This window comes from Amblyraja radiata, chromosome 16 (genome assembly GCF_010909765.2).
Source record: "Amblyraja radiata isolate CabotCenter1 chromosome 16, sAmbRad1.1.pri, whole genome shotgun sequence".
NCBI classification, from domain to species: Eukaryota; Metazoa; Chordata; class Chondrichthyes; order Rajiformes; family Rajidae; genus Amblyraja; species Amblyraja radiata.
The window spans coordinates 10384250-10411595 of record NC_045971.1 but is presented as its reverse complement, the minus strand read 5'-3'; the positions used below and the strand labels follow the sequence as shown (position 1 = coordinate 10411595).

At 41.1% G+C, this 27346-nt stretch overlaps 1 protein-coding gene across 1 annotated transcript in view; it reads right to left on the bottom strand.

Annotated features, from left to right (window-relative positions):
- ormdl3 (ORMDL sphingolipid biosynthesis regulator 3) overlaps window positions 1-26681 on the bottom strand; it is a 38041-nt gene extending 11360 nt beyond the window's left edge. The window contains exon 1 of the mRNA XM_033035061.1: window positions 26476-26681. The gene's annotated coding sequence lies outside the window, so the exon portion shown is untranslated. The remainder of the gene's footprint in view (window positions 1-26475) is intronic.
- Between the last annotated feature and the right edge of the window lie 665 nt (window positions 26682-27346).

Sequence of the window (27346 nt, the reverse complement as noted above, 5' to 3'; positions counted from 1 at the left end):
GTACCCCGTTCCTGCCTTCTCCCCATATCGCGACTCCACTATTTTTAAGAGCCCTATCTAGCTCTCTCTTGAAAGCATCCAGAGAACCTGCCTCCACCGCCCTCTGAGGCAGAGAATTCCATGGACTTATAACATTGATTCTATTCATTAAACAAAACTGCAACATAGACATTTTTATACCTCTGTATTTCAGTGTATTTCCTAGTATTGCCAACCATCACCAAGGTAAAAGCAACAACATATTTTGTTTTTGCCAAGTACTGTAGTTTTAGTGGCATTTACTGTTACCAATTATTCAGAACAGGCATACGATCAATGATTAAAATACTCATTTCATATTTATCCAGAGCCCTCAAAAATAACCCGTAATATTCTCATTCAATTGTTGAACATGATTCATTATAGAAAAGTTGTGCATAATTGTAAAAGATGGGAAATATTAAGACATTAATTTACAATTGCTAGCACCCAAAAGCAACAATTATGACAAAAGTAGAAGAAAGGAACTACACTTTACAGAGAATGGGAATTACTCAATTTAAAAAAAATGAATGTATACGAGTCATGCATAGTAATGCTGTTGGCTGCTTAACAGAACATTTATATTCTGTTTGACCATACATTATCTCAGTCACATCCATATGCACTGCCAGGAGGTACTGGCTAGTGACCAAAGAAAATAAACCTTTCCTATTTTCTCACTGCTCCCCAATCGCCATGGGGCAGTGGAATTAATTGGATTGTCAGAACTATGAACTATCAGCACTGGTAAATGTTATGCACTTTCACATGTCCCATTTCAGGGTCTTTCATTTCCTACATATTCGTATGATGCACATTCAGCTGGCCATCCTAGACAGGTGCAGTCTACAGCAGCTATAATAGATGGGGGACAAAGAGACAACTGGCCACACCGTGTTTATAGTATTCAAATGTGAATAAAGGTCATTCTTAAGTGATTTTTACCACATTAGCTCCTTTTCTTTCATGGAATTAACGAATGCATCAACTTCTGCAGATTCTTAAGTCCTATCTTCCACTTTTTCCTGCACAGTCAGCAAGACAAGCCACAGCTCAAGCCAGAAATACTCAACATTAGCACATATGCAACCCCATAAACAGCTAAAATTATAAATTAGGTCATTTAAATATAGGCACATTCTTCACAGGATGTTAACAGTGCACATTTATGTAAACAGTATTCTGGTACTGTTGAGATGTTTATTTTATAAACACATATAACCATATAACTATTACAGCACGGAAACAGGCCATCTCGGCCCTACAAGTCTGCGCCGAACAATTTTTTTCCCTCTGAACATGGTATTCAGAGTTATTATATCAGAGTTATTCTTGTCTGGGCTCTTATCCATTCCAAAATGCAGCGATTGTACAATTGATCCCATTGCTTTGATTGCATCCAAAGATCTAGTATCCTTTGACAGATTAAGGAGAACAAAACTGCATTTATAGTCACTCCCATGCTTCAACCCTCTGGACTAATGGCTCTTCTTAAAAAAATATTTATATAATAGTACTTTCCTATAAAACATTATATAACAGAAATAAAACCAGAAAATGCATGAAATATACGCTAGGCAGAAATTGTGCAGAGAGAACCAGCTCAATCCAATGTCCTTCCGACATCAACAATAATTTGATTTGTTGATTCCCACAATTCAAAGTATGATTTGCAGAATTAGTCAAGTATTTGCTGTTTCACAGTTGACATGCTGAGTGGCTCAATATTATAGAGAGCTACACTCAACCTAAAGATACCAGAATTCATAAGTTATTAGAATTATTTTCCTAAAGAGAAGGGACTCCTTAATTCTGAACAAGATTAACCAAAGTAACAAAATTGACAGCTTTGGTGAAAAGTATAAGACATATTGCTTCTGCATGCAATATTTAAGACCCAAGTTAAAAATTACTTTGCAATAGTTATGTCACAATAATGAACAAATTCGTTACTGTCTCAATTACTAATTGAATAGAATTGACAGCAACCATTATGAATTAAATTGCTGATTTAAACTAACCCGCAGAGCACCATGCAAAGGACCAACACTCAAATTACTGCTGCAAATTATATTTATCTGGAATGTCACCAGTGACTTTTCTGACTTGGCAAAAAAAACCACAATTGCATTTTCTCAAGGATCACTAAATTCCAAACCCTTCAATTATAAAAAAAAAGTGGTAAAAATAAACTGCATTTATATTTATACTTAACCTGAAATGTCTGTAATTCCATACCATATTTCTGAGAAAGTTTGGAATCTAAGTTGAGGATGGTTTTTAGACTGGGGACCAGTGATGGGTGGTGGGGTCACATGGATTGATGCTGGGCCCATTGCTGTTTGTGGTTTATATCATGTGCAAACCTGCTCTGGTTTGACGGTTGGGAAGTCAAACCGCAGCAGGACCTACACAGTGAATGGGAACACCCTGGGGAATGTTGTGGAGTAGAAGGATCTAGGAATACAGGTACATAATTCTATGCAAGTGGCATCACAAGTAGATAGGGTGGTAAAGAAGGCCTTTGGCTTTCATCAGTCAGGATATTGAGTATAGAAGTTGGGATGTTGGAGAGGCCATATTTGGAGTATTATATTCAGTTTTGGTCACCCTGCTGTAGGAAGGATGTTGTTAAAATGGAAAGAGTGCAAAGAAGATTTGCGAGAATTTTGTCAGGATTCGAGGGCCAGAGCTATAGGGAGAGGTTTGGCAGGCTAGGACTTTATTGCCTGGAGAGCGGTGAGGCCGATCGATGATCTTGTAGAGGTGTTAAAAATCATGAATGGAATAGATGTTGAGAATGCAGTCTGTTACTCAGAGTAGGGGAATCAATAAACAGAGGACATAGGTTTAAGGTGAGAGGAGAAAGATTTAGTGAGAACCGGAGGTGCAACTTTTTCAAACAGAGGTTGGTGGGTTTTTGGAACAAGTTGCCAAAGGAGGTATTTCTGAGAAAGTTTGGAATCTAGGAATCTATGAGGCAGATATTATAAGAGCATTTAAAAGACATTTGGGTAAGTACATAGATGGGAAATGATTAGAGGGATATGGGCAAATGGGACTAGCTTATATGGGAATCTTGGTTGGCATGGCCGAGTTGAGCCTGTTTCCTTCTGCATGACTGTACCAGGTGGCGCCGGCAATGACTGCCTCGCCAACAGTCTGTCTGTCCTTTCTTTTGTTTTGTTATTTTAAGTACTTGTTAAAGAGTATGTTTTAGTGTTCTCCAACAAAATGTTTGTTCAATTTAAAAATAACACGTAATTGATTCCTTTATTTACTATTTGCACTCCTTGATTAAAATGATATAATTGAGCCCTTTCGCATGTAAAAATTGATTTCAAAATATAATTATATTCTATTGGAATAACTTAGATCTAAGATTAATTGCCCAGCTTGTCAATGTGATATAACAGGATGTGAAATGCATGGTGCACGATAAAAATTAGTACAAATATAATTTTTCAAAAACGGTGTCTCCACTCCTTCTCAGGATCTTGGCATAGAACTGTCTCAGTAATTAGAAACACTTCACACTTGCTGTGTTAATCTTACTCTTTGTGCGTCATTTTAGTTTATTGAATTTCACTCACTACCTTGCATGCAAAATAAAGATTTAATAGTACATTGAGTTAAATATTTGAATATATAGTTCTCTAATGCTTTCTCAATATTGTGTGTTTCATTGAGTCCATAAATCTTAATGGAAAAGCAGTTTTGGCAATTAGATTTTCACTTCACTGGACCATATCCGGCATCTCCACTGCGGAACGAGGTTGGCCACCTTTTGAATGGACTGGTTGCTAAGAGGCATACAAAAACATGCACCAGCCCACGTATCCTCTTATTTAATTTCCTACAAGTTTCTCCAAAATGGAGATCAGTATTAATATTGTGAGTAAATACATTCAACCATGGTTGATGAGGAGGAACATCAAATTCTCTTTTTTGCCAAATCTATTTATATTTTTAATCATTACCAATGGTGATGGCGGCTTAACAGATTTCCTCCTTTAGTGATTAACTGCAAACCCAAAGTGATCAAGAACATCACAGCCAGGGAATGGAAAAAATCTTTCCACATTCAACATTGTTATCAGCCGCTCGATCAGTAAAGATCTGGACGGTACCAGTTTCAACGTTAATGTCAGTATGTCAACCACTCTACACTGCAAATCACAATCAAGTCCGACAATCACTCCCCATTCCACTCTCCACATCCAGCACTCTGACTTCAAAACAGAAACTTGGATTGAGTCAGCAAATTCCATGGCATGGATTTGGATTCTACATGAAAAGCCATGTAACAAGAGAGATAGGGAAAACGCTATCCCATTAATCTTGGCATAGTTTTGATTAATCAGTGCCTTCCAACTTTCACCACAGAAGTTTAAGAAAAATGTTTGGATAAAAAGCATTGAATTCAAGTAAAATCTAAAAATAGGTAATGTATGCTGATGCATACATTTCAAATTTAGATTATCAGCAGTAAAATACTTATAGGGTTCTGGCATCACATGGAGCACCATGTGAATAATGCATGTTAGTTTTTTTAATATTCTATGTACAAGTATATTCAATGTTACAATCCATTTAACTCAAATAACTCAGCAGATAATTCGATGGGCATACACTTCAAATTGAAATATATATGTTTAAATACTTACATTCAGAAGAAAAGCGGATACAATTGATGAAGCCATAAAAAAGCCTTCTCAAAAATATTATTGGTCCTCAAAAGCAGGGCTTGCAAGAATATTTCCTCTTTAAGATTTTTTTATTCCAAAGAAATAACATTCCCAAAATTAGGAATTAATTTCTACCAATAAGTCAGAATAAAATAAATGTTTTTGGAGAAAGTTATATGTTGGGGAAGTCCAGAACAAGGGGTCACAGTTTAAGGATAAGGGGGAAATCTTTTAGGACCGAGATGAGGAAAACTTTTTTCACACAGAGAGTGGTGAATCTCTGGAATTCTCTCCCGCAGAAGGTAATTGAGGCCAGTTCATTGGCTATATTTAAGAGGGAGTTAGATATGGCCCTTGTGGCTAAAGGGATCAGGAGGTATGGAGAGAAGGCAGGTACAGGATACTGAGTTGGATGATCAGCCATGATCATATTGAATGGCGGTGCAGGCTCGAAGGGCCGAATGGCCTACTCCTGCACCTATTTTCTATGTTTCTATGTTACAGCCTCAATTAAAAAATTAGATTGCTGTTTCAATCATTGCTTTTTTTAAACAAGGGACCGCAAGGCAGCACAACATCAGAATCAACAACTTACAAACAATGAAAGGGTCCTGACCTGAATGATCAAGCTCGATGTGCAGTTCTTTATTTCCCACAGCTCAATTAAACACAAGCATGGGAATTTCACACCATACCATTTCTTACATAAAGCTCCTCTGACAAATGTGTCTGATTTGTGAATTAAAATGTGAGAACAATACAGCTTCTGTTTCTGGAATCAAAAACCGCTTATGGCTCTAACTAATCTCAAGGGAAGTTTCCGTGGAATAATCCGTGCATCAAAAGGTCCGTAGCACAAAATTCGAAATTTAACAAATTACAACCTTTCAAAATCCAGGTCCAGACAACACTTCAGTAACCATCAGATATTTCATACAGAGGAATGTTTAAGAGAGAACTGCAGATGCTGGAAAAATCGAAGGTAGACAAAAAGCTGGAGAAACTTAGCCAGTGAGACAGCAGCTATGGAGCGAAGGAATGAGTGACGTTTCGGGTCGAGACCCTTCTTCAGTCTGAAGAAGGGTCTCGACCCGAAACGTCACCCATTCCTTCGCTCCATAGATGCTGCCTCACCCGCTGAGTTTCTCCAGCTTTTTGTCTACCTTCATACCAAGGAATCATTCTTCCAAAACACTTAAGTTCACAATCAACTCTTACTGCATTACCTTGGTAACCCCAAACGTGGCTGTTTTACAAGCCGTTCTTGGTTTAGAAATCCCAAATTCCTGAAGACAATAAGTCCACATAAGCATAATCAGATGAAAATGCAGTTCTGTGCTACAGCATAATTTTGTGTTGCATCAACCAGAAATTGGAACTGCAGAGTATTTATCAGCTTCCTGAATAGACAGGAACTACTTTATTGATCCTGCACCAGGAATAACACAAGCTTAGAATACTAATGCACCAGAACATTATGCAGAGTTGTGCCCTCATGCAGCAATGCATTAGTTTACACACAATTCTATCATTCTTCCATCTCGTCCACCCACCATTTTCTGTGAAAGTGCTTAAATCTCACTATCCATCAAAATGTCCACTGTTGACAAAAAATGCTGGAGTAATTCAGCGGGACAGGCTACATCTCTCGAGAGAAAGAACCGACCAGAAACATCAACCCTTCCTTCGCTCCAGAAATGCTGCCTGTCCCGCTGAGTTACTCCAGCTTTTTGTGTCTACCTTCAATTTAAACCAGCATCTGCAGTTCTTTCCTATACAAAATATCCGCTGTATCTGAACTAAAGGTTTTTCACAGCACCCCACTACACGTGACAATAATAAATCAATGGCAATTAGCTGAGCCACTTTTTAATTATAATGCAAAGATAAAGAACCATTGCAAAGCAAAGATACTTTGATTGTATTTATTTTATTCAACATTATCCTCCCAAGTGTCTAGTTAATTACATATAGTATGAGCCAACAAGGGCTAAAGGAACCAAGGGATATGGGGAAAATCCAAGGGATATGGGAACGGCATACTGACTTTAGATGATCAGTCATGATCATATTACAGTGCTGGCCCGAAGGGCTGAATGGCCTACTCCTGCACCTATTTTTCCATGCTTCATACCGTATGAGCCAGCATTAATTTCTTACCCATGTTCAGCGATTGAATACAATATTCTGTGGGTAACAATGCTCCATATATGCAACATAAACTCTTCCTCTAACTCAGCTGCATTACATGCTTGGCACACTAAACACAATTACGTACTGCAAACTCCTGCAATCAAATGTACAGACATCCAGAACATTCTGTTCTATTCTGGATTTTTCTATATTTGGCCCTTTGCTGAACGACAACCAAAAGAAATAAAATTAAGAACTCAGGACCAGAATTCTCCACACCAACAAACACAGTTCAAAATATGTTCAAACTTAGCCAGATAGTTTCAGTTCTCAAAAATTCTTAACATATTATTCCTCAGAGGAAAATGATTTCTCCTTCTGTCCTGTGTGGGAAGGAACTGCAAATGCTGGTTTAAACCGAAGATAGACACAAAAAGCTGGAGTAACTCCGCGGGTCAGACAACATCTCTGGAGATAGACAAAATGCTGGAGTAACTCAGCGGGACAGGCAGCATCTCTGGAGAGAAGGAATGGGTAATGTTTCAGTTCCTTCAGACTAGACCCGAAATGTCACCCATTACTCCAGCTTTTTGTGTCTATCTTCGGTTTAAACCAGCATCTGCAGTTCCTTCCTACATAATTATATACGTTCTTTCCTTGAAGTGCTCAATGTAGAAACAAAATGTTTTGTTTTTTTTAATTAAAAAAAAAGACACAATGCACTTTTTTAAAACTCATTTTCCACACCCAGTCTTTCAAATTTGAAAAATATTATGTGATCAGGATTCTGATCATATAATATCATGGGAGATCCTTTCAGCTAAGTGATGATTTTAACAATGAGCACTTTGCTTCAGCAGCCAAATGTTAACTTTACCTTCACTGTACCTCAGCAACCTTGGCAGTTCAATTGCTTGAAGTTGGTTCTCAGTGATTTGGGCATCTTCTGGACACCCTTAATTTGTGGAAACAGGGTATTTCTGATGTTGGTTTGCACAAATGGACACAAAGTGTTGGAGTAACTCAGCGGTCAGGCAGCATCTCTGGAGAACATGGATAGGTGATGTTTTGGGCCAAGAGACAGATTCAAATTTGTAAAAGCAATTGCTGCTAAGTGATTCTGCATGACAACGCTAACTGAACAGGTACACTGAAGAGTCAAGGATCAGCAAATTCTTCAGAGAGACAGCAAGCATTCCAACCTCTACCAGACAATCAGGAAATGGAGTACACAAAAATGCTGGAGAAACTCAGCAGGTGCAGCAGCATCTATGGAGCGAAGGAAATAGGCAACGTTTCGGGCCGAAACCCTTGTGTACCTTCGATTTTCCAGCTTAAACAATCAGGAAAGGGGGACTGGATAAACAGTAAATACTTGAAGGGAAAGAGAACGTAGTCGCAGGGCAAAATTCTATAATGATGTAAATGCACTAAGGAGATGAATGGGGTTACATATCACGTTTTCTCCTTCCTCTATGAGCAGTGAACAGGTATGTATTTTAAGAAGTTAGGATACAAATCTTTATTTTATTCATTCCTTGCATGAGTTTTTCCATACTGCAAACACCTTATGCCTTGTCTACTAATTACATCAAGATAGGCCAGAACAAACAGAGTGGCCTCCAAAAGCAAATAAAAATGTTGATTAAAGAATGTTTTCTCAAAAAATACAGCATCAAAATTATGTTCAGGGTGGATTGGCTTTCAAATTGACCTACTGAAGGCAAATTTACACAATTTGCCTGAAGAAACAATCAGCAAACAGTAAGTAATTTTGTTTCAGCAAGAACATAATGTCCTAAAGTAACAACACAAATTGTTTTATTGTGAGTCTGTAAGTTAACACAACTTGGCATTGAGCATTCCTTATGGCTGACATAAGAGTCGGCACATCAGAATACTCTCTTAAAAAGAAATCAAACTTTAAATCAACAAAACTATACCAAAGGACAGGCTGCAAATAGGTGGAAAGTCAACTCCATTTCTGTTTTCGCAAGCCTTCCCTCCTGAAAGTAGTGACTTGTGTAGAATCATGATTTCCTGTGTACATTTCAGTTTCTTGCCCCACTTCCTAATGTTTCTTTATGAATATAGACAGTTGGCAAAAAAATTGACAGTACCGGGCCCATTTTTGTACACGAGTTAGATTGAGTAGTGTTCAAGAACACAGGGTTGTTCTGGATTTTCCCTAGTGCACCCGGAGGATAGAAATCACCAGTTGAGTCAATTATCTCACCTTGCAGGTTAGGAATAGACCCCGGAATGTTACATCGAACATTTATTTTCCAATACGTATAGCAGAATAGCTTAGAAATATCTATAATTTAGATGTTGGGCTAACAGTACCAAGGACAGAATAGGCCAGACTACTGACTTAATGATATTAAAATAAATAAGGTCAGACTGAACTATGATGAGGATGGCTAATATGTTATTACAATGCCTGATTAACAACTGCTCATTTCCCAGCTATTGTTGATTTTATTACAAAATCGAGTTACTCAAGCCATACATTTTCCAATAATGTTGATAATATTGCTCAGTTGTTCCAATGAAATGCCAAAATAGGTCAAAATGAAAAATAACTGAAACGACGATGTTGCTAGAACTTGAGGGTCTAAGTTATAGGGAGAGGCAGGGCAGGCTAGGACGGGAGTGTTGGAGGATGAGCAGTTATTTTAGAGGTGTATAAGATCATGAGGGGGGAATAGGTAGAGTAGATTCACAGAGTCTTTTACCCAGAGAAGGGGAATCAAGACATATGAATCTGTGGAGCAACTATTTCCCCAGAGGATGGGTTACAAAACTCACAATCTAGTTTGTGGTATACATTTTAGGATTATGCACTCATTTGTGATGGGAGATGGGGAGGAGAGCACACAGAAAGGAATGAAGTGACAGAGAGGCTGAATAACTAGACCCATCTTGCAGAGTTAGTGATTCTTAAGATAGCAACAATCCTCAGCAGCAAGTCATGGGACATAAAACGGATGAGGGCTGGTAAAAATAATAAAGGCTCCGACAGAATGTTGATTAGCTGAAAATTACATCTCTATACAGTATGTATGTACACTATGTACCAGTACATAATAAGGCACTTCTGCAAGGCTAAAATGATGTTGTCATTTGATAGGCCATGGTGGGATACAAAATATTAATTGTAGTGGATCTTGCTTATCAATTGTTCTTCAGAGTCTTTAAAAAAAATCTCAGACAAAGGATTTTTCTTTGATGCCTGATGAGCTTAGCCATGAGTGAGTTTGACTGTAGTTTCTACTCCAGGAGCCACTACAGAGGCCAAGGAATCTACTGGCTATCAATGGCTGGGGGTAGTTGTTCTTTTGGGTTTTCACAATATATATTGGATGGCTCAGAGGCCGAGAGAGTAATTAGAAGTGTACAGACTAGGTTTTGTTCTCACGGCAGAAATGCTGAGTCTGTTGTGGATTTATACAACATCCTGGAACAAACCCACATTGTTTAATTGTTTTAAGGTTTCAATTCAATGTTCAAAGCTTTAAAAATTCTAAAAATCAAAAAATTGCAGCTTAAATTTTTACTGAAATGTATTACAATTCCGTCTAAGGATAGGAGGGAAACTTGCTGAAGCTCCCCCTCTCTTAAAAGATGCAGGAGAGACAGTATTGTATTATTACACCATCATATTTGGCATAGAGTGGTGTTCCTAAAAAACCTCATGTTGTAGAACGCAACAATAGCTGCCTTACAGCGCCAGGGACCTGGGTTCGATCCTGCTGTCTGTACGGACTTTGTACCTTCTCCCTGTGACCTGTGTGGGTTTTCTCCGAGATCTTCGGTTTCCTCCCACACTCCATAGAGGTACAGGCTTGTAGGCTAACTGGCTTACTATCAATGTAAAATTGTCCATAGTGTGCGTAGGGTAGTGTTGATGTGCGGGGATCGCTGGTGCTCATTGGGCCTCAGGACCTGTTTGTTTCTCATGGGATCATGGGCTGGAGTGTTTCAGACTTGCAATAACAAAGTTATTTTTCTTTCAGGATTTTCAAAAATAAAGTTCTTTTCAATAGCAATGAGTTTATTTTTGTTACTGCAAGCTAAAAATACTTTAAACTGTATGTTACATAGTTTAAAAGAATATCATTGCACAAGAGTCATTAGAAACAATTGTTGGTCAATTTCAATGATCTCCCTTGGTCAAAGAGGCAGCTGAGTACTTAAGAGACAATAATGTTGGATTATTGGGGAGAGACTACATAGAATCAGGGTTTTCTCCCCTATACTGTTTAAATCCTTTTTTCTGGGTGTTAATTTCCAAAGAAACTTTTAAGTGGTTCTCTAGTTCCCGATCAAAATTAAACTAATTTGGTCTGCATAATGGAAATAGTAATCTGTAATGCATCGCTAATGAAAAAGTGTTAAAAAAAAGAACTACTGGTACTTGGTGAGGCACTGGTATACGAATCTTCTCAATCTTTTGGAAACTGTGGCACTGTGAACTCTGTGAAGATCAGGGCAGCACGGTGGCGCAGCGGTAGAGTTGCTGCCTTACAGCGCCAGAGACCCAGGTTCAATCCTGACTATGGGTGCTTGACTGTACAGAGTTTGCACGTTCTTCCCCGTGACCTGCATGGGTTTTCACCGGGAAGCTCCGGTTTCCTCCCACACTCCAAAAGACGTGCATGTTTGTAGGGTCAGTTGGCTTGATATAAATGTACATTGTCCCTAGTGTGTGTAGGATAGTGTTAGCGTGCGGGGATCGCTGGTCGGCATGCTGTATCTCAAAACTAAACTAACCAGGCTATTGTCAGCAGATTCTCCTAGTGACTCAATTATTTTCATAATGAACAACAGTAACTGCTGAGATGCAGCACCAAGAGCAATATTACAATTTTGCACAATTAAAAAAACATCACATATAGGTATTGATTATTAGATGGGAAGGCATCCGACAAACAATCTAGTACTTAATGTCTTGATGGATGCCTATTTTACCATGAATAGGGAGTTTTGTTCCTTTTCTTCAAAAGGTTGAGCTTCTAACGACAGACAAAGGTCGAGTGGGATCCAGCTATTCTAAACAACTATGGAGAGTAGCAACATTCCTCTGCACAGCAAGTTGTAAAGATTTTGTTAGTTATGTTTCAGAAGTTTCCTTGTGCACAAAGGAGGAACGGCCTCAAATCTTTGGTTCTTCCCGGCCATGTACTTGCATAAATATTGCATATTTATGACATGTCAACTGCACCATTTTAGTCACGTTTCAGCCTTTAAAAAAGGTTATGCTAATGAAGGTTGGGAGCATTGGTTTTTCATTAAAAGGCTTTATTCGTGTAACATGTTTTTGAAGGTGTATATTTTGTCATGACATATGAGAAACAACGCAATTTGCAACCTTAGCTTTCCAAAGTCTTGTGTGTAGGCTCTGTTGTATTGTAACGGTTAAACTGCATCTCATGTAGAATGTTATTTTCCACCCCTTCCTGAGATGTTTGCTGCATCCAGTAAGCTAGATTATCAAAATGTGTTGGAAAGAACTGCAGATGCTGGTTTAAATCGAAGATAGATACAAAATGCTGGAGTAACTCAGCGGGCCAAGCAGCATCTCTGGAGAGACAGAATGGGTGACGTTTCGGGTGGAGATCCTTCTTCAGATTGATGTCAGGGGAGTGGGCGATACAGAGATAAAATGTAGTCAGAGACAGTAAGACTGGTCAGAGAACTGGTAAAGAGGAGGGGATGGAGAGAGAGGAAAAGTAAGGGCTACCTGAAGTTAGAGAAGTCAATATTCATACCGCTGGGGTATAAGCTGCCCAAGCAAAATATGAGATGCTGTTCCTCCAATTTGCGCTGGGTCTCACTCTGACAATGGAGGAGGCCTAGGACCGAAAGGTCAGTGTGGGAATGGGAGGAGAAGTTAAAGTGTTGAGCAACCGGGAGATCAGTTAGGTTTAGGCGGACAGAGCGGAGGTGTTCAGCGAAACAAGCGCCGAGCCTGCTCTTGGCCTCACCGATATACAGGAGTCCACACCTGGAACAGCGGATACAGTAGACGAGGTTGGAGGAGGTGCAAGTGAACCTCAATAAATGGGACTGAATAACTTATATATTAAACATTAGTTATTACAAATATTTTTAATGTACACTTAACAATCTGTAACTATTAAAAGTAATTGATTTATTTGCACCAAATTTGGTTAACTGGTGTAGCTTCCTGTTCCGAACACTATTTATTTGAAAAAATTAGACAAATACTGGAGTCAAGATTCATGGGCACTTGCAGTCCATTTGAATCTAAGTCAGTGTCTGAACCTGAACAATTCGTGTCAGCAGACCTTTCTGTTTGCATGTCTTGTGTCCGGCATTGGAAAATCTCATCAAAGCCTCAAAATAATTCTACAGATTACTCCACATAGAACATTTAGATTTTTGTGAAATAATACTAACAAATACGTATGAGGAAATATAAGGATGCAAAGTGCTGTCATTCTCATATTTTATGACAAAAGGCACAGTATCAAAAAGCTAAGTATGAATAAAGCCTTTATTGTGACCTTAAACCAATACTTCTGAATAATTTTGATGGCAAGTCAAGAATGCTTAACTGTCATATGTACTGGAAACTGAGCACCAAAATTCTTTCTTGCAGCAGCAGAGCAGCATTACAGGTCTGTAAACATAGTACTCAAAGGCAACATATTAAACAAAACAAAACAAAACAAAAATCAATAAATTAGAAAAATCCCAATATTAATGCAAAAAAAAGTCCAAAGTCCTTTCTGATCTGTCGGACAGGTGATTGGGGATTTTTCTTTATTATACAGAGAATTCTTCTGTCATCAACTGTGGAGGTCTTCCTTGGCCTGCCAGTCCCTTTGTGATTAGTAAGCTCACCAGTGCTCTCTTTCTTCTTAATGATGTTCCAAACAGTTAATTTTGGTAAGCCTAAGGTTTGGCTGATGTCTCTAATGGTTTTATTTTTGTTTCTCAGTCTCATAATGGCTTCTTTGACTTTCATTGGCACATATTATCATTGGTCCTCATATTATCATATTAATAAAAGTTTCCAAAGGTGATGGAAAGACGGGAGAAAGATGAGTGCTGAGAGCTCTCTTACAACTGCATTAAGGAGGCAATTGAACACACCTGAGCAATTACAAACGCCTGTGAAGCCATGTGTCCCAAACATTATGGAGCCCTGAAATGGGGGGACGACTATGTATAAACACTGCTGTAATTTCTACATGGTGAAACCAAAATGTATAAAAATGGCCTTTAATAAAATCTGACAATGTGCACTTAAACCACATGTGATTTATTTCTATTACAAATCTCAAATTGTGGAGTACAGAGGCAAATAAATAAATGATGGGTCTTTGGCCCAAACATTATGGAAGGGCACTGTAAATACTGTAACAATATCCTTCAACTGTGCTTATTCCATTAACAAGGTCATTTATTGATTGCCTTGTACTGTAACTGCACTCATCTCTGTAGATTCAGTGCTACTTCAAAGTGATATTAAGGCTGATAAAAATTCATTCATTTTTCTTCGAATGAGAGTACCTCTGGGTGAGCAGAAGTGTAATTTAGTTGCATGAAGTGCCTTGGTCGACTTTGATAAAGCACCGCACAATAACTGCCAAATATTCTGCAGCATGCACTGTCCACATCAAGCTGCTGTAATGAAAATGATGGGTAATTGTAGAGTACAATAAAATCATGTCCCAAACTAAATAGTTTGCAATATAGCATTAAAATAAAACATCACAAAAATTGACCAGAAGGACAAATAGTGTAATTCAGGCATAATCCCAAATTCCCTGGTTCTAAGGATCATTTGTTTATTGCTATTCAAAAATCTATGCTCATGCCAGGACTGAAATAATTCATGCCATCATTATGAAAGGCTGATTGTGGCTCTCAGCACCATGATGTTTCATTCTGCTGCAAAAATACACAAAACATATTCCGCAAGTCTGAAAAGTGATCAAAGAACCAGACTCTGAGGTCACTGTGGGTCAGGTGCAGCAGAATAATGCACCATAGATTCTGTTGCCCAAAAGTCAATACTCTTATTTTCAGTTTAATTTTCCCCTGGGTATTCTACGTTCCAAAATGTTATCTAGTTCAAAGCAAATGGAAGTACATTATTGGACGAGATGTTTTGAGCAGACAAACGCATCCGTTTGCTGACTGTACAATCTCATTATCAGTGCAAAACTGCCCACACAAACACAATCCTGATTTTCTGGGGCGAGTGATTGGAGGAGGGGGAGGTAGAGAGAGAGAAAGAGAGAGAGAAAATAATCGTTTCCAAAAAAAAAAACATTCCCCAGAATTCAAAACGCCCTAATTAGACTACCTTCATTCTGTCCTTCATCATAAAAATGCAAAGGTTTTTAAATCCCAGGCTCACATCATCTACTAATTGAGTTACATTGTCTTTCTGCCTCTCAGGAACCTTGCATTACAGCTGTTGTGCTTTGCTCATTGCTCGATAACAATAAAAAGTCCTTGAACTGCATCTGGTAGTCTTCAATGCGAGGACAAAAGTGAACAGAATGAAAAAGAACAACAAAAAATTATTGGCATGTATCATTTATGCTGAAGTATGATTAAACAGAAAATTTAAAATTACACAAAATTACATAGTTTTGAGTATGTTTTGGAAAAACTGTTATTACTTTTCCCAAAGGCAGCAGGTTTCAGCATTTGCAGGGGGCAGTGTGTGAAGCTTATTTTACACATGACCCCACTAGCAAGTTAACCAAACTGAAGCAAGAACAGAATTGGCTTTCTTTATCTTCTGATTGCAGCTTACAGTTGTCAGAACTGGAGGGCTGCAAGACAAGGGATTTGAACTCCATTCCTCTATTGAAATACTGATCATTCTCGGGTGGCTGGAATGTACGACAAACAGAAAAATGCGATGTGATGGACCTGGCCTCCCTACTAACCTGCCTGCTTTTACTTCTTGCTCACTCTTATCTCTTTCCTCAAAGCACCCTGGAACATAGACGTGTGCAAATGCTGCTAAATAAACAAAAGTTCCTGTCATTCCGCAGCATAGACACAGATGCCAGTTGCAGTGCCTTTTCAATCAAACATTAACCCCATCTTCATCCCACCCTATCCAACGGGCATCGAATCAGTGTAAATAATTCAGTCAAAGCCAAAGTATACAGACACCCAAGTAAGAGAAGGAAAATTAGTTCACAGATCACTTGACTGCATCTAGTCTATGTTCCACGTCTCTAATCTCACCCCATTTCCTTCTGAATAGAGCATGGACAAAGCTTCCAGGTCCTCACTTTGCACTCAATCAGCATCCACATTCAGTTGATCATCCTTTTACATTTCTGCCTCTTTTAATGAGAATCCAATCCCAACACACTTACCTTTCAACATTCCATAGGGACCATTTCCTCGTCCGCTCTTCCATTTTCACAAATCACTACCTTGCTTACAGTATGTCAACATGCTACTGCCAAAGATTCAGCATATGTCACTTTATTTCTTCCCTTCACACTTTCCAGTGATCTAAACAGCTCTTCCAGTTAAATCAGTAATTCCCTTTCGCTTCTCCCAATCTTCTTCCAATGAAGAAACCAAATGCAGACTGGATGACACTTTGTGGAGCACCCGCAGGGCCATATGAGCTTCTGGGTTTTTGCCATTTTAATTTCCATCTCAGTCCAACTCGGACCTGCCATACTGTTTTACATGGCACAATGTAAACTTCAGGAACAGCACCTAATCTTCCTTTTGAGTGTATTTTACAGCATGTATGTCAAATCTGACCAATTCTGCCTTTGGCCATCCATCTATAACATTGGTCCAGTTTTTCTGCTCCATTAGTTTAGCCTAACATATTAAAGAGCTCCTCATTTCACAGCGTTTACATTCCTTTGTGTTTTCTCCCTCATCATGTTATCTGACTAATCAACAACATTAAGAATAAGGGGTAAGCCATTAAGAACGGAGAGGGAAAACCTTTTCACACAGAGGTTTGTGAATCTGTGGACTTCTCTGCCTCAGAAGGCAGTGGAGGCCAATTCTCTGGATGCTTTCAGAAGAGAGTTAGATTGAGCTCTTAAAGATAGCGGAGTCATGGGGATACGGGGAGAAGGCAGGAATTAGATTTTGGATGATCAGCCATGATCACAGTGAATGGCGGTGCTGGCTCGAAGGGCCGAATGGCCGACTCCTGCACTTATTGTATATTTCCTCATTCATAGTTTATCCCCAAGCAACTCTGATGTTGCTCTATCAATTCCCTTCTTTCTTAAACTTAATACTAATTTGGATTCTTTCTTTCCCAGTTCTGGTGAAGGATTATTAGAAACATAGAAACATAGAAAATAGGTGCAGGAGTAGGCCATTCGGCCCTTCGAGCCTGCACCGCCATTCAATATGATCATGGCTGATCATCCAACTCAGTATCCTGTACCTGCCTTCTCTCCATACCCCCTGATCCCTTTAGCCACAAGGGCCACATCTAACTCCCTCTTAAATATAGCCAACGAACTGGCCTCAACTACCTTCTGTGGCAGAGAATTCCAGAGATTCACCACTCTCTGTGTGAAAAATGTTTTCCTCATCTCGGTCCTAAAAGATTTCCCTCTTATCCTTAAACACTGCCCCCCAGCTTCGTGTCATCCGCAAACTTGGAGATGTTGCATTCAATTCCCTCGTCCAAATCATTAATATATATCGTAAATAGCTGGGGTCCCAGCACTGAGCCTTGCGGTACCCCACTAGTCACTGCCTGCCATTGTGAAAAGGACCCGTTTACTCCTACTCTTTGCTTCCTGTCTGCCAGCCAGTTCTCTATCCACATCAATACTGAACCCCCAATACCGTGTGCTTTAAGTTTGTATATTAATCTCTTATGTGGGACCTTGTCGAAAGCCTTCTGAAAGTCCAGATATAACACATCCACTGGTTCTCCCTTATCCACTCTACTAGTTACATCCTCGAAAAATTCTATAAGATTCGTCAGACATGATTTACCTTTCATAAATCCATGCTGACTTTGTCCAATGATTTCACCACTTTCCAAATGTGCTTCTATCCCATCTTTAATAACTGATTCTAGCAGTTTCCCCACTAGCGACGTTAGACTAACTGGTCTGTAATTCCCCGTTTTCTCTCTCCCTCCCTTTTTAAAAGGTGGGGTTACATTAGCTACCCTCCAATCCTCAGGAACTACTCCAGAATCTAAAGAGTTTTGAAAAATTATCACTAATGCATCCACTATTTCTGGGGCTACTTCCTTAAGTACTCTGGGATGCAGCCTATCTGGCCCTGGGGATTTATCGGCCTTTAATCCATTCAATTTACCTAACACCACTTCCCGGCTAACCTGGATTTCACTCAGTTCCTCCATCTCATTTGACCCCCGGTCCCCTGCTATTTCCGGCAGATTATTTATGTCTTCCTTAGTGAAGACAGAACCAAAGTAGTTATTCAATTGGTCTGCCATGTCCTTGTTCCCCATGATCAATTCACCTGTTTCTGACTGCAAGGGACCTACATTTGTTTTAACTAATCGTTTTCTCTTCACATATCTATAAAAGCTTTTGCAGTCAGTTTTTATGTTCCCTGCCAGTTTTCTTTCATAATCTATTTTCCCTTTCCTAATTAAGCCCTTTGTCCTCCTCTGCTGGACTCTGAATTTCTCCCAGTCCTCTGGTAGGCAGCTTTTTCTGGCTAATTTGTACGCTTCATCTTTTGTTTTGATACTATCCCTGATTTCCCTTGTTATCCACGGATGCACTACCTTCCCTGATTTATTTTTTTGCCAAACTGGGATGAACAATTGTTGTAGTTCATCCATGCAGTCATTAAATGCCTTCCGTTGCATATCCACCGTCAACCCATTAAGAATCAATTGCCAGTCTATCTTGGCCAATTCACGTCTCATACCCTCAAAGTTACCTTTCTTTAAGTTCAGGACCCTTGTTTCTGACTTAACAATGTCACTCTCCATCCTAATGGAGAACTCAACCATATTATGGTCACTCTTGCCCAAGGGGCCACGCACAACAAGACTGCTAACTAACCCTTCCTCATTACTCAATACCCAATCTAGAATAGCCTGCTCTCTCGTTGGTTCCTCTACATGTTGGTTCAGTAACCTATCCCGCATACATTCCAAGAAATCCTCTTCTTCAGCACCCGTGCCAATTTGATTCACCCAATATATATGTAGATTGAAGTCACCCATTATAACTGTTTTACCTTTGTTGCACGCATTTCTAATTTCCTGTTTGATGCCATCCCCAACTCCACAACTACTGTTAGGTGGCCTGTACACAACTCCCACTAGAGTTTTCTGCCCCTTAGTGTTTCGCAGCTCTACCCATATCGATTCCACATCCTCCAAGCTAATGTCCTTCCTTTCTATTGCGTTAATCTGCTCTCTAACCAGCAACTCTACCCCACCTCCTTTCCCTTTCTGTCTATCCCTCCTGAATATTGAATATCCCTGGATGTTCAGCTCCCAGCCTTGGTCACCCTGGAGCCATGTCTCCGTGATCCCAACTATATCATAGTCATTAATAGCTATCTGCACATTCAACTCATCCACCTTATTACGAATGCTCCTTGCATTGAGACACAAAGCCTTCAGGCTTGTTTTTACAACACTCTTACTCCTTATACTATTATGTTGAACTCGAATCATATATACTATTATATTGACTCGAATCATCAACTGCTTCTCATTCCGCAGATGCTGCATACTCCACAAAACATTTCCAGTATTTTTTAATTATTTCGGACTTAAGTGGCAGCTTGTTTTTATTTTCAGTTAATAATTGGCTGCAGTCAGCCCTGGGTTTTAAGGGCCTGAAGGTCACAATATGTGCTAAGAGAATCCAGGATTTTAAAGCTTTAATCAATAACTACCTGGAGAGCAAACAGCGCAGTGGAGAGGAAGAAAGGCAGAATTGGACCTTGCTTATCACATTAATTATTTTATGATCTTTCCTGGGTACAAGGTAGAAATTCCCAGAAACTGGACCAGACTTGCAAACTTCACAGGACATTGCTGTCATTCAGTAATCACAAAAATGTCAGTGAGCTTTTGGATGGAGCTTTAATTGAAGTGATAAGTGCTTAAGTAAGTGCTTAATAGAAATAATATTTAAGCTCAGGAAAAAAAGGATCTCAACAGATATCAGACCAAATGTTACACGAGGCAACTGGCAATTCATCTTTGAGTCCTTCCTTATAATGGATCTGCTTAATTAACATACTCGTGCACAATTTCTTATAGTTTATCTTCATAGTTTGTGCATATTCTGAGGAAGGACATTCTTGCCTAATCTGAGGAAGGACATTCTTACCATAGAGGGAGTACAGAGAAGGTTCACCAGACTGATTCTTGGGATGTCAGGACTTTCATATGAAGAAAAACTGGATAGACTTGGCTTGTACTCGCTAGAATTTAGAAGATTGAGGGGGGATCTTATAGAAACTTACAAAATTCTTAAGGGGTTGGACAGGCCAGATGCAGGAAGATTGTTCCCGATGTTGGGGAAGTCCAGAACAAGGGGTCACAGTTTAAGGATAAAGCGGAGATCTTTTAGGACTGAGATGAGAAAAACATTTTTTACACAGAGTGGTGAATCTCTGGAATTCTCTGCCACAGAATGTAGTTGAGGCCAGTTCATTGGTTATATTTAAGAGGGAGTTAGATGTGGCCCTTGTGGCTAAAGGGATCAGGGGGTATGGAGAGAAAGCAGGTGCAGTATACTGAGTTGGATGATCAGCCATGATCATATTGAATGGTGGTGCAGACTCGAAGGGCCGAATGGCCTACTCCTGCACCTATTTTCTATGTTTCTATAGATAGACTGCAGTGGGAGCACTAAATTATCTCTTTATTGGGTTACGACATAATGTATGAAGGATATCACACCTCACAGGGCCTTGTTGTAACATGAATCACCTCCAGGATGCACACTTGCAGCCTGTCGTGATTCTTCAACAGCATGTCCCAGCACATGATCACAACCACACAGAATGACAAGGATATCAGGAGCTTGGACATAACTACGACCTCCAAGCTCCCCTCCAGCACACACTCATACACTGATGTGAATATATAATCAAAAGATAGACACAAAATGCTGGAGTAACTCAGCAGGACAGGCAGCATCTCTGGAGAGAAGGAATGGGTGAGGTTCAGGTCGAGACCCTTCTTCAGAAAAGGGGTCTCAACCCGAAACGTCACCCGTTCCTTCTCTCTAGAGATGCTGCCTGTCCTGATGAGTTACTCCAGCATTTTGTGCCTATCTTCAATGTAAACCAGCATCTGCAGTTCCTTCGTACACACTGGATATATAATCATCTTGCCTCATTATCGTTAGGTCACCATAACACCAATAATGAGTGCAGCAACTCAAGCATGCATCTCACGACCACCATTGCAAGGATGGCATCATAGCATCACTAGCTGGATTGGTGATGCTATGCCAGCAAAGCCCATATCTCATGGCTGAATTTGGAAGAAAAATTTGAGAGGAAGGAAGTCAGACTTTGTTGCAATGTTAATCATAATCTGATATTCTATCAGCACTCCTCAATCGCACATTAAGAATGATAGTGGAATGGAACCGAGAAAACTTTAACAGAAATATACTCCCTCATGCGGGAGATCTGGTGACAGTGAGTATGTATTGCAGGCTCTATGGTCAGAAGAGTTATGCCATTAAACAACAATGGCATTATGTTAAACTTAGAGTAGGATTATTCTACAGGTCAGTAATGATTCCATTATTAGCCCTACTCACCATAATTCACCCACATTAAAACCACCCACAATACAAGTAAACATGCCCACTATATAAACAATAGAAACTCAAGCACAAGACAGATAACACAATTCTCTAATTTGCGATGTTTAGCAAAAGTTAATCCTATGCCCGCCTGAAAATTTTCCACTTGTCAAAAATATAACTATGAAGTTTAATAATTACAACACAGGCTCGAATAAATCTGGAATGCACTGCCTGTAAATGTGGTAGGTGATGGTTTTCAACGGGAAAACTGGGAAAATCTGCAGGACTGTGAAGCAAGACTAATTGGAAATCCCTTCAAAACTACAGACACAGACAAAAAAGAATGAATGGCTTCTTTAATAAATCTCTCTCCTCCACAGCATTCAAATTTACAAAATTCAGCACCCTAAGCAGTCTAACTATTTCTCATGTCCATTGTAATTCTAAACCATTTGGTCATTTGATATGCAACACTGGCCTGCTCCTTTCCTAGATTCAGAGTTCTCAATACTCTGCAAGAGAAAAAGGGCTCCACATTACACATGGCAAGCAATTGCTCGATTTTATTTTCAATCACTCAATTGAGAACTCACTACTTTTATTCGCAATGGCAGATACACAAGTTATTTTTGTGTGGAACCAAAAGTCTCTATTTAGCTGCAATCCTATTGCATAACTGAAATGACAGTAACATTTTTGTACTGTAACTTAAGGCTTGAAAAGAAACATTCTCTCCCACAAAAATAACAATTCCGATAAGGTTTAGTAATAGCGGCCCATGAATTATCCCATCTCTTCATCCCTAATCGGCCCCTAGGATATTTCATAGGATACTTAAGAGTTAACCACATTATTGGATTTAGAGTCAAATACGATATCTGTCAGACAAAAGAAGAACAGCAGATGTCTCTACCTGACGAAAATTCATGGATCAGATTGTTTTTTTTAAATATAACAACCCAGTTGAGTTTCTACAGTTACCAAAAATAACCTTTAACTTCCAAAATTACAGAGTTACTAAACTGCTCTGGAGGAATTTAAACTCAGGCGTTTAGATCAATTGTTCAGTTCTCAGCACACAGCAACCCCTAAAAATTATTTGCTCATCCAAGTGTGGATCTTTTCTCCTCTTTGTGAGGAGAAAACATCATGTGAGGTAGAAGAGTTCTGCAATGCAAACCCCGTTGACGATGGATGCTGCCTGGGTTTGTCTGTCTGTGTTAATGCCTACCTGTTCACCTCCCTGCCTATGTGTGCACCCATCCACACCTGCCTGCTCATCTTTTTGTCAGTTTTCCCACACAAGCCCGTTCACTCTGCCTGGCTACCTCTGCCTGACTGTCTACCTGACTCCGTCTGTCTACCCGTCTCTCTCCATCCATCTGCCTGTGTCTATCTCCATCTACCTGTTTCTGCCTTTCTCCGTCTACCTCAGCCCGACTCCATCTGCCCCTCTGCCTGTCTATCTCTATCTGCCTGTCGATCTTCAGTGCCCTCCATAATGTTTGGGACAAAGACCCATCATTTATTTATTTGCCTCTGTACTCCACAATTTGAGATTTATAATAGAAAAATTCACGTGGTTAAAGTGGACTCTCAGATTTTATTCATGGCCATTTTTATACATTTTGGTGAAACCATTGGTTTCACCATTCACCATAGAAATTACAGCAGTGTTTATACATAGTGTGTGTCTCCCCCCCCGTCCCATTTCCAAACACCTGTCCGACAGATCAGAAACACTTTTCAGGAGTCAGGTGTGGATTTGTCAATGCCCATTGTACGCAGAAGACTTCATGAACAGAAATACAGAGGCTACACTGCAAGATACAAACCACTGGTTAGCTGCAAAAATAGGATGCCAAGAAGTACTTAAAAGAGCAGCCACAGTTCTGGAAAAGGATCTTGAGATGAGACAAAGATTAACATATCAGAGTGATGACAAGAGCAAAGTATGGAAAAGAGAAGGAACTGCCCAAGATCCAAAGCATACCACCTCATCTGTGAAACAGTAGTAGAGGTGTTATGGTCTGGGCAAGTATGGCTGCCGAAGGTACTAGCTCACTTATCTTCATTGATGATACAACTGCTGATGGTAGTTGCATAATGAATTCTGAAGTGTACAGACAGATCCTATCTGCTCAAGTTCCAACAAATGCCTCAAACCTTATTGGCCACCGGTTCATTCTACAGCAAGACAACGATCCCAAACATACTGCTAAAGCAACAAGGGAGTTTTACAAAGCTAAAAAATGGTAAATTCTTGAGTGCCAAGTCAATCACCTGATCTGAACCCAATTGAGCATGCCTTTTATATGCTGAAGAGAAAACTGAAGGGGACTAGCCCCTGAAAACAAGCATAAACTAAAGATGGCTGCAATACAGGCCTGGCAGAGCATCACCAGAGAAGACACCCAGCAACTGGTGATGTCCATGAATCGCAGAAGCAATCATTGCATGCAAAGGATATGCAACAAAATAATAAACATGACTACTTTCAGTGACATTACATTGCTGTGTCCCAAACATTATGGTGCCTTGAAATGGAGGCACTATGTATAAACACTGCTGTAATTTCTACATGGTGAAACCAAAATGTATAAAAATGGCCTTTATTCAAATCTGACAATGTGCACTTTAAACACATGTGAATTTTTCTATTACAAATCTCAACTTGTGGAGTACAGAGGCAAATAAATAAATGATGGGTCTTTGTCCCAAGCATTATGGAGAGCACTGTATCTAGGTCAGCCAGCCTCTCTCTGCCTTCTATTGGTCTCTATCGTCCCATCTCTCTCCATCTGCCCATCTGTATCTGTCTGCCAACTGCTATCTCTCTGCCTACCTGTCTGGGGTTGCCTGCCTCACTTGTCTCTGCCTGTCTTCCTCTTCCCTCTGTCTGACTGTATCTGTCCCACTGCCTATCTCTATCTGCCTATCTGTGTCAGCTAGCCTCTCTGTCTCTGCCTGTCTTGCCTCTGCCCCTCTGTCTTGTGTCTATCTGCCAGCCTCAATCTCTCTACCTGCCTGCCTCTATCTCTGTGTGCTCCCTGTCCAACACTGTCTGCCTCTGTGCCCGTCTCAGTCTGTCTGTGTTGGTCTCTATGTATCAGTCTGTCTGTGTTGGTCTCTCTGTATCAGTCTGTCTGTGTTGGTCTCTCTGTATCAGTCTGTCTGTGTTGGTCTCTCTGTCTCAGTCTGTCTAGTGTGTTGGTCTCTCTGTCTCAGTCTGTCTGTGTTGGTCTCTCTGTCTCAGTCTGTCTGTGTTGGTCTCTCTGTCTCAGTCTGTCTGTGTTGGTCTCTCTGTCTCAGTCTGTCTAGTGTGTTGGTCTCTCTGTCTCAGTCTGTCTGTGTTGGTCTCTCTGTATCAGTCTGTCTGTGTTGGTCTCTCTGTCTCAGTCTGTCTAGTGTGTTGGTCTCTCTGTCTCAGTCTGTCTGTGTTGGTCTCTCTGTCTCAGTCTGTCTGTGTTGGTCTCTGGTCTGTCTGTGTTGGTCTCTCTGTCTCAGTCTGTCTGTGTTGGTCTCTGTGTCTCAGTCTGTCTGTGTTGGTCTCCCTATCCCAGTCTGTCTGTGTTGGTCTCCCTATCTCAGTCTGTCTGTGTTGGTCTCTCTGTCTCTGGTCTGTCTGTGTTGGTCTCTCTGTCTCAGTCTCAGTCTGTCTGTGTTGGTCTCTCCATCTCAGTCTGTCTGTGTTGGTCTCTCTGTCTCAGTCTGCCAGTGTTGGTCTCTCTGTCTCTGTGTTGGTCTCTCTGTCTCAGTCTGTCTAGTGTGTTGGTCTCTCTGTCTCAGTCTCTGTGTCTCAGTCTGTCTGTGTTGGTCTCCCTATCTCAGTCCGTCTGTGTTGGTCTCTCTGTCTTAGTCTGTCTGTGTTGGTCTCTCTGTCTCTGGTCTGTCTAGTGTGTTGGTCTCTGTGTCTCAGTCTGTCTGTGTTGGTCTCTCTGTCTCAGTCTGTCTGTGTTGGTCTCTCTGTCTCAGTCTGTCTAGTGTGTTGGTCTCTCTGTCTCAGTTTGTCTGCGTTGGTCTCTCTGTCTCTGGTCTGTCTAGTGTGTTGGTCTCTCTGTCTCTGTCTCTGGTCTGTCTGTGTTGGTCTCTCTGTCTCAGTCTGTCTGTGTTGGTTTCTGTGTCTCAGTCTGTCTGTGTTGGTCTCCCTATCTCAGTCCGTCTGTGTTGGTCTCTCTGTCTCAGTCTGTCTGTGTTGGTCTCTCTGTCTCAGTCTGTCTGTGTTGGTCTCTCTGTCTCAGTTTGTCTGCGTTGGTCTCTCTGTCTCTGGTCTGTCTAGTGTGTTGGTCTCTCTGTCTCTGTCTCTGGTCTGTCTGTGTTGGTCTCTCTGTCTCAGTCTGTCTGTGTTGGTCTCTCTGTCTCAGTTTGTCTGTGTTGGTCTCTCTGTCTCAGTCTGTCTGTGTTGGTCTCTCAGTCTCAGTCCGTCTGTGTTGGTCTCTCTGTCTCAGTCTGTCTGTGTTGGTCTCTCAGTCTCAGTCTGTCTGTGTTGGTCTCTCTGTCTCAGTCCGTCTGTGTTGGTCTCTCTGTCTCAGTCTGTCTTGGTCTCTGTGTCTCAGTTTGTCTGCGTTGGTCTCTCTGTCTCTGGTCTGTCTAGTGTGTTGGTCTCTCTGTCTCTGTCTCTGGTCTGTCTGTGTTGGTCTCTCAGTCTCAGTCTGTCTGTGTTGGTCTCTCAGTCTCAGTCTGTCTTGGTCTCTGTGTCTCAGTTTGTCTGCGTTGGTCTCTCGGTCTTTGGTCTGTCTGCGTTGGTCTCTCTGTCTCTCCCGTGTCGGCGTCGGTGTGGGTCAGGCTTCCCCCCCCCGGGCCCGCCGGCCGCTTTAATGGACACCCCTCCCTCAGCGCCGCCGAGCTGCTGCCTCACTCACCTGCCTCGCGGGCTGTGGAAGAAACGGCAGCGGGCGCCCCGAGGCTCCTGCCTGCCAGCCCGTCAGCTCTCTCTCCGTGTGTGTGTGTGTGTGTCTGTCGCTGCCCTCCGCCCGAGTGCTGCTGCTCCCTCCCCTCACCTCGCCTCGCCGCTCCGGCCGCCCGAGTGCGAGTCCGTCCGTCGTCCGTCCGTCCCGCCGCCGCCACCCCGCCCCTGACGTCACCCCTCTGTGACGTCACCCCGCCGTGACGTCCCCAGGCCGCCGTGACGACAGCATCCCGCCGTTACGTCATCGGCCCGCCACTCCGGCAGCGAGCTCGCCCCCTTACGGTGGGAGGCTGTCAGCACCACCCCAATGGTCCATCCCTGCATATCATTCCCAGCAAAGAGAAGGTGCTGGTTCTGATTTGTTCTGTATCTTTTCATACCTCTCCCTTGACTTTCAGTCTGAAGAAGGGTCTCAAGCCGAAATGTCACCTATTATTTTTCTCCAGAGATGGCTGCCTGACATACATAGAAACATAGAAACATAGAAAGTAGGTGCGAGAGTAGACCACCAGGTCCGTCGAGCCCGCACCGCCATTCGCTCATGGCTGAACACTAAACAGACACACTTACCCACAAACAGTAGACACAAGACACAGAACACAAGACACTACCCTCCCCTTTATACCGCTATCACCCCTCTCCACCCCAAGAACCTCGCGATCTCCTGGGGGAGGCAAAAAACCGGATAAAAACCCAGGTCCAATTCGGGAAAAAAATCCGGGAAATTCCTCTCCGACCCCAATCCAGGCGATCGACACTTGTCCAGGAGATCACTCAGGTCTTACTATACTAACCATACCTAGGTCCATATCCCTGCCCTCTCC